Genomic DNA, 8430 nt, shown 5'->3' with positions numbered 1-8430 from the left:
ACTAGTGACCAAAATCTTATGCTGTCTCTGAATATCAGAGTTAGTGTTCAATCAAATTGTGTTCTGATACAGAAAAAAATATTTGTGGAGAATAGAAATACAGAAAAAAAATGTTTTGGAGGAAACTTCAAAAGCATTCTGTGGATTAAATAAAATTTCAAAGACTTATAAATCCAGAATATTAGGATCCCTCTCTGCTCCTGATTTATTTTAATTGTACTGAGTAATGCTTGTGAGTGTTATAATCAGCCTATCTGGAGGAACCCTATAACAAACCCTGAGATTTATCTTCCCAATATCTATTAGCCTCTTCCCCTTTACTAACAGCACTCAAATTTTGTTCCAAGAAAAATTGTCCCAAGCTAAAAAACTCAACTAGCACCCCATGCCCTTCAGTTAGGGGCCTCTACATGAAACAGTTCTCATCAGTGGAGTGTCGATAACAACAGTCTGCTGGGCATTTCTGGGGAAAAATTTTGCTTCCTGATAAACATGCAATTCTACTTCATCCTTTCTGCCAGTAAGGTGGGCAAATGTAAAATAGGCATCCTGTGGCCATTAGAACAGAAGCCACATGCTAAAGACAGGAAGGTAGGGCGGCAGATGGAGCCTGGAACAGCAATGACTTCATGGACCTACTACCCTAGCTCTGGACTCTCTCTCTGCCTAAAGAAAGCCATTATAGACTGAATTTTGTACCCACAAAATTTATGTGGAGTCTTAACCCCTCATGTGACTATATTTGAAGATAGGTCCTTTTGGAAGTACTTAAGGTTAAATGGGTCATAGGGGTGAGACCTAATCTGATCGGACTGGTGGTCTTAGAAGAAGAAAAAGAGATTTGAGGAACTGAAAAGAGCAGCGCCTTAATCTTAGACTCCCTAGCCTCCAGAACAGTGGGAAATAAATTTCTGTTGTGTAAGTCACCCAGTCTACAGTATTTAGTTACAGCAGCCTACACAGACTAAAAAAAATTCATCTGGTTAAGCCACTGTAGTGGGTTTTCTATTGCTTGCCTGCGCCCTCTCCTCTGATGCAAAATGGGGTACCTGAAAGTGGGATGTTGCAAGTAAAAGGAACAAAAATGTGAAATTGCCAGGAATACAAGGTAGAGAAGTAGACAGGTCTCACCCATTACAAGCTGCGAAGTTGATGACATTTTTAATGTGGTTATTAAATATTTATTTTTTGTGCTTATTGTAGCTGCAGCATCAAGGGAAGTAATAGGAAAATTTAAAATGTGTGGGTTTCTTATTGCTGAGTTTTGCAAAGTCCTACTTGAAAGAAATGAATTCATACTAAAGCTAGTCATTCTGACAGCTAAGAGAGCAAGTGTGGGCCTGTGGCCTGCAATCTAAGATGTCTGAGAAGCCTATATGATAAGAGTCTACCAGCTTTGGGAAGAAAACACATTGCTTTCCTACCTTAAACTGAAGCCTTTCATGTCAGAGCTGAAGCCGCAGCCCTAGCAGTGGCTGGTATTGGGTTCCCAGCTCTCTCTTCCAGGTCTCTGCTGCACAAAGGAGGCACACCTGCTGGTAGATAGAGATTAAAGGGTGTTGCTTTTCCTCCAAATGTGTGATTTCACATTGCTGATGACAGAAGGTAAAAGGAAAGACTACGTGTGAAAAATGAAGACCTGTGACCAGGAAACAATATTTCTCAGACATTAATATTATGAGTCCATACTATATTTGGCTGTGGTTGCTCACATGTGGCATTGAATAGACTGAAAGGCTACAAAATTTTAGAAGGAACTGTATTTCTAAAGAAATATCAGGTCAGTAGAGGCAGAAGGAGGAGGTAGGGTTGCAGACACCAGGGTGGGCAGCAGTTCACTCCTCAGTGCCCATGGGCTTTTGTCCATGCCTCTCCCTGGAGAGGCTGGAAGACTTTGACATGGAGAAGGAGCTGCTGCCACCATAGTTCTGAGCTTGAGGTTGCTAGGACTTATCTCAAACTTGTGTACTGAGGAAACTCAGATGTTGGCCTCAGCTCCTAGGTTGAACTCAGTAGATCGACCTGTGAGAACTTCTATACTGAGACAAAGGAAAGGATCTATCAGAAAGCAACATCTATTATCTTGAGCTTGGCGGCAAGGAAGAGGACTGGTATTGGAAACCCTGCTCTCTAAAAAGCTGACCGAAAGGTGACAAAGAAGCTGAAGAAGGGTGGTGGAGAGAAGTATAACATTCTAGCCCCGCAATCTAGAAATATTAGTAAGAACCAACAGCAGCTTAATAGAAGGCCAAGGATCAGAATTCCCAGAAGATGGTTCATAAGAAAAAAGAAAGAGGACGTGGGTGGAATTCATCAGCAGCTGCATAGCAGGTCATGCAAAATGGGGAGAAGAATAAAAATTTCCCAAATAATCAAAATTGGAACTCTAGCTTATCAGGTCCCAGCTTACTTTTTTTTTTTTTTTTTGAGACAGAGTCTCACACTATCGCCCAGGCTGGAGTACACTGTCGCCATCTCAGCTCACTTCAACCTCCGCCTCTCAGGTTCAAGAGATTCTTCTGCCTCAGCCTCCTGAGTAGCTGGGACTACAGGTGCCCGCCACCATGCCTGGCCACTTTTGGTATTTTTAATAGAGACATGGTTTCACCATGTTGGCCAGGCTGGTCTTGAACTCCTGACCTCAAGCGGTCCACCTGCCTTGGCCTCTCAAAGTGCTGGGATTACAGGTATGAGCCACCGCACCTGGGCCCCAGCTTACTTTTTAAATCTCAAGCGAATCAGAACTATACTGGAGCCAAATTTATTGAGCTGCCATCACCAAGAGTTCTTCCCAAACCATCATTCCACTGGGTTCCTGTTTCCTTTATTCCTTCAGATAAGGAAATAATGATATTTCAAATTAAAACCTTACTTAAAGTACAGGTATAAAATAAGGTAAAGTGCTGATGTTTAAATTTAGTTGTGTTGCCAGGCACGGTGGCTCTCACCTATAATCCCAGCACTTTGGGATGCCGAGGTGGGTGGATCACTTGAGGTGGGCAGTTTGAGACCAGCCTAACCAACACGGAGAAATCCCATCTCTACTAAAAATACAAAATTAGCTGGGTGTGGTGGTGCATAACTGTAATCCCAGCTACTCAGTAGGCTGAGGCAGGACAATTGATTGAATCCGGGAGGTGGAGATTGTGGTGAGCCGAGATCACGCCATTGCACTCCAGCCTGGGCAACAGGAGCAAAACTCTGTCAAAAAAAAAAAAAAAAAAAAAAAAAAATTTAGTTGTGTTTACAGATAATTGTCAGTTGGTCTGAAACAAATTCACCAGGGAATTAATCTATTAGTGTAGAATTGCTAATTAATGTAAAATATATAATTAGACTTCACCTCATTTGTTTTACGTGCATTGTGATGTAATGTAGCATCAGTGCAACTTAAAGTAACTAAATTAATAATTGTACTTGATATTAAGTGTTCTCAACTGAGTAACTTTTAAGTGAAACCATTTAAGTTTAGATGTGGGGAGTGGTAAAGGAATCAACTTTTTCTTTTGCTTGTTGGGGGAAAATGGTGATTTAAGTTTATCATTCATGGATCAGTAGATTTTGAAAGTTAGTGAATCAGATTATAAACATCTGTCTAAGACATACAAGGACTGAGGACTAGGTAAACAACTGAAAGTTTAGTCTCTAGAAACACCCAAACTAGTAATAAGCCAACAACCAGATGCACTGCTAAAGGAAAATGTGAATGTTTTTAATAGTTGCATTTTAGTAAATTGTACAGTGGTGAAGGTGGAAAGGGCACTTGGGACTCGTTAGAATGAGGCATGGTATACTCCAATGGCCCTGTTTCTTAAATATAGTCAGTAAGCGTCTGCCAACAATATACCAAAACCATCTTTTACATAAACAGTATTTAATGGTCACTCAATAGCTTTCAAAATACATTTTTGTATTACAGCACTGTACAACCTATTCTGAAAGTGATCTGGCGTCATCATTCCTGCAAAACATGCTTTGGAGAGAGGAAGCTTGCTTGGGGCAGTTGTATAATATGAAAGTTTTAAGTACTTAGGGAAGAGAGAGCCATGTAAATACGTGTAATAAACTGATGCATGTGTAAAATTTTCTTGGCCTTTATCCTACAGAAATATTTAATATGAAATTCTGAATGTAAGATTATGGACTATTTTTTATACTATGGCCTAATTTTAAAGGCCCAAAATAATATTTTTTTAAGTTTGCCCTTGTGCTGAAGTACCAGTGTATGTATGTTATGCTTGATTTGGTTGTAAACTGTATTTCAAAGTAAATCCTAGTGTAATAAGTTTTATAACCAAAAAGTTTTAGGCTGATGAACCATTGTTTTTAAGAGATATAAAGTGCAGCAGAGGACTATTCTTTTTCCTTCTCTAAGCCCAGAGAAGAACTACTAAGTGGTACCTCCAACCTCAAATATTTGTTTTGGCTTTTATCAAGACTTGTAACCTATGATACAAAGATAGTTTATGTACGGTGCCAGTGGTGTTTGTTTTTTATTTGGTCAAGAGTAAGGGCAACCCAGGGGGCCACTTATGCAAAAGATGTAAACTCTTGCATAATACATTGATAACATGTTTTACCAATCTCAAGGGTAAATGCTAAATATAAGTTAACCAAATAGCAAGTTAAAAGAAAAAAGGTATGAGGGTCAATTTAATATTTCCAATTGTTAATGTTCTGTTTTCCAATTTGTCGTATTTTGTGATGTTTATAAGCAGACAGCTAAGTTGTATTTCTCCAAATACATTCAGATAAAATAATATTGCCCAAGTAAAATATTAATATCCTAAAGACAAGTTTATATGGTACTTAATGTACATAACATGAATTTGAAGCATAAAATTAAAATAATAAAATTGTTTTACCCCCCCAAAAAGGAAATATCCAACATCATATGATCAATCAATTAATAAAGAAATAACGGAGCCCCCACATTTCACCCACAGAAATGAGTTGTGGAAGCTGTGCAGTCCTGAAAGGCTGTCCTCTCCGCATCTCTTTTGGAGTGGCCATAGAGAGTAATAAACAACAGGACTCTAGCAAATTTGGCTAGCCAAGAAATTTATTTCACTGCTACAGTAGGGAGTCCTTATTGTTCCCGCCTGGCAATAATTGGTTGATATGTGCTATGTGGGCCAGTGACTGCTGTGTTTCTTGTTCCTCCTTTTTCCAAACAAAGACTTATAACCTCCCTTTAACCTTATTGCCTGCCAGATAATGAGGAGCCACTTCGAGACCTGATGAAAAGCAGAAAGCACATTACAAAAGATCCTATCTTTGAAGTGAATGAAATAACTGGATGAGACAATGGTGTGGTATTTCTCAGGGAGAAGCTGGAGAAGGTATTCTGAGAGGAAGAGTGTGTATGAATATTACAAAGCCAAAGGGGTAGAATGTGGTAGAAGCCACTAGTTTTCCACCCAATAAACTTTCTCCTTTTATTTCTTATTAACGGAATCCCAATTTTGTTAAAATCAGCAATGTGCTCAAGAGCTGGGGATATGGTGACTGATAGTTTTCCCTTTTTATGTTAACTGCAAGACGGCTTAGAACTAAGTTTGGAGCTCGTCTTTAACAAGGAAGTCTCTGTGATGTGCAATATTGTAACAGCCCCATTCCTAGTTACAGCTTATCTTTCCACCCATGATTTCCATTTTTCTTTTTCACCTATTTTCATAAATACTATTTTGCTATACTTACTTATCCCATCAAACCACCTGAAAACATTTAAAAATCAACCACATAGAAAGAGCACCAAGGAGAGCCAACAGAAATAAGGAGGAGAGAAAGAGAAGGAAGGAAGGAAGGAAAGAAAAGAAAAGAAAAGAGGGGGGGAGGAGCCAAGATGGCCGAATAGGAACAGCTCCGGTCTACAGCTCTCAGCGCGAGCGACGCAGAAGACGGGTGATTTCTGCATTTCCATCTGAGGTACCGTGTTCATCTCACTAGGGAGTGCCAGACAGTGGGCGCAGGTCAGTGGGTGAGTGCACCGTGCGCCAGCCGAAGCAGGGGAAGCGCAAGGGGTCAGGGAGTTCCCTTTCCAGGGGTGACAGACGGCACCTGGAAAATCGGGCCACTCCCACACGAATACTGTGCTTTTCCGACGGGCTTAGGAAACGGTGCCCCAGGAGAGTATAGCCCGCACCTGGCTCAGAGGGTCCTACGCCCACGGAGTCTCGCTGATTGCTAGCACAGCAGTCTGAGATCAAACAGCAAGTCCGCAGCGAGGCTGGGGGAGGGGCGCCCGCCATTGCCCAGGCTCCCTTAGGTAAACAAAGCAGCCTGGAAGCTTGAACTGGGTGGAGCCCACCACAGCTCAAGGAGGCCTGCCTGCCTCTGTAGGCTCCACCTCTGGGGGCAGGGCACAGACAAAAAGACAGCAGTAACCTCTGCAGACTTAAATGTCCCTGTCTGACAGCTTTGAGGAGAGCAGTGGTTCTCCCAGCACGCAGCTGGAGATCTGAGAACGGGCTGACTGCCTCCTCAAGTGGGTCCCTGACCCCTGACCCCCGAGCAGCCTAACTGGGAGGCACCCCCCAGCAGGGGCAGACTGACACCTCACATGGCCGGCCAGGTACTCCAACAGACCTGCAGCTGAGGGTTCTGTCTGTTAGAAGGAAAACTAACAGAAAGGACATCCACACCAAAAACCCATCTGTACATCACCATCATCAAAGACCAAAAGTAGATAAAACCACAAAGATGGGGAAAAAACAGAGCAGAAAAACTGGAAACTCTAAAAAGCAGAGTACCTCTCCTCCTCCAAAGGAACGCAGTTCCTCACCAGCAACGGAACAAAGCTGCATGGAGAATGACTTTGACGAGCTGAGAGAAGAAGGCTTCAGACGATCAAATTACTCTGAGCTATGGGAGGATATTCAAACCAAAGGCAAAGAAGTTGAAAACTTTGAAAAAAATTTAGAAGAATGTATAACTAGAATAACCAATACAGAGAAGTGCTTAAAGGAGCTGATGGAGCTGAAAACCAAGGCTCGAGAACTACGTGAAGAATGCAGAAGCCTCAGGAGCCGATGCAATCAAATGGAAGAAAGGGTATCAGCCCTGGAAGACGAAATGAATGAAATGAAGCAAGAAGGGAAGTTTAGAGAAAAAAGAATAAAAAGAAATGAGCAAAGCCTCCAAGAAATGTGGGACTATGTGAAAAGACCAAATCTACGTCTGATTGGTGTACCTGAAAGTGACGGGGAGAATGGAAACAAGTTGGAAAACACTCTGCAGGATATTATCCAGGAGAACTTCCCCAATCTAGCAAGGCAGGCCAACATTCAGATTCAGGAAATACAGAGAACGCCACAAAGATACTCCTCGAGAAGAGCAACTCCAAGACACATAATTGTCAGATTCACCAAAGTTGAAATGAAGGAAAAAATGTTAAGGGCAGCCAGAGAGAAAGGTTGGGTTACCATCAAAGGGAAGCCCATCAGACTAACAGCGGATCTCTTGGCAGAAACCCTACAAGCCAGAAGAGAGTGGGGGCCAATATTCAACATTCTTAAAGAAAAGAATTTTCAACCCAGAATTTTGTATCCTGCCAAACTAAGCTTCATAAGTGAAGGAGAAATAAAATACTTTACAGACAAGCAAATGCTGAGAGATTTTGTCACCACCAGGCCTGCCCTAAAAGAGCTCCTGAAGGAAGCTCTAAACATGGAAAGGCACAACCGGTACCAGCCACTGCAAAATCATACCGAAATGTAAAGACCATCGAGACTAGGAAGAGACTGCATCAACTAACGAGCAAAATAACCAGCTAACATCATAATGACAGGATCAAATTCACACATAACAATATTAACTTTTAATGTAAATGGACTAAATGCTCCAATTAAAAGACACAGACTGGCAAATTGGATAAAGACTCAAGACCCATCAGTGTGCTGTATTCAGGAAACCCATCTCACATGCAGAGACGCACATAGGCTCAAAATAAAAGGATGGAGGAAGATCTACCAAGCAAATGGAAAACAAAAAAAGGCAGGGGTTGCAATCCTAGTCTCTGAGAAAACGGACTTCAAACCAACAAAGATCAAAAGAGACAAAGAAGGCCATTACATAATGGTAAAGGGATTAATTCAACAAGAAGAGCTAACTATCCTAAATATATATGCACCCAATACAGGAGCACCCAGATTCATAAAGCAAGTCCTGAGTGACCTACAAAGACACTTAGACTCCCACACATTAATAATGGGAGACTTTAACACCCCACTGTCAACATTAGACAGATCAACGAGACAAAAAGTCAACAAGGATACCCAGGAATTGAACTTAGCTCTGCACCAAGCAGACCTAATAGACATCTACAGAACTCTCCACCCCAAATCAACAAAATATACATTTTTTTCAGCACCACAGCACACCTATTCCAAAATTGACCATATACTTGGAAGTAAAGCTCTCCTCAATAAA

At 41.4% G+C, this 8430-nt stretch overlaps 1 pseudogene; it reads left to right on the top strand.

The window, feature by feature from the left end:
• Nucleotides 1–492: 492 nt before the first annotated feature.
• On the top strand, nucleotides 493–2889 carry LOC100459010 (proline-rich nuclear receptor coactivator 2-like; annotated as a pseudogene).
• The last annotated feature ends 5541 nt before the right edge of the window (nucleotides 2890–8430 follow it).

The sequence above is a fragment of the Pongo abelii genome, chromosome 4 (genome assembly GCF_028885655.2).
Source record: "Pongo abelii isolate AG06213 chromosome 4, NHGRI_mPonAbe1-v2.0_pri, whole genome shotgun sequence".
Classification (NCBI taxonomy): domain Eukaryota; kingdom Metazoa; phylum Chordata; class Mammalia; order Primates; family Hominidae; genus Pongo; species Pongo abelii.
This window is presented reverse-complemented; position numbering and strand designations above follow the sequence as displayed.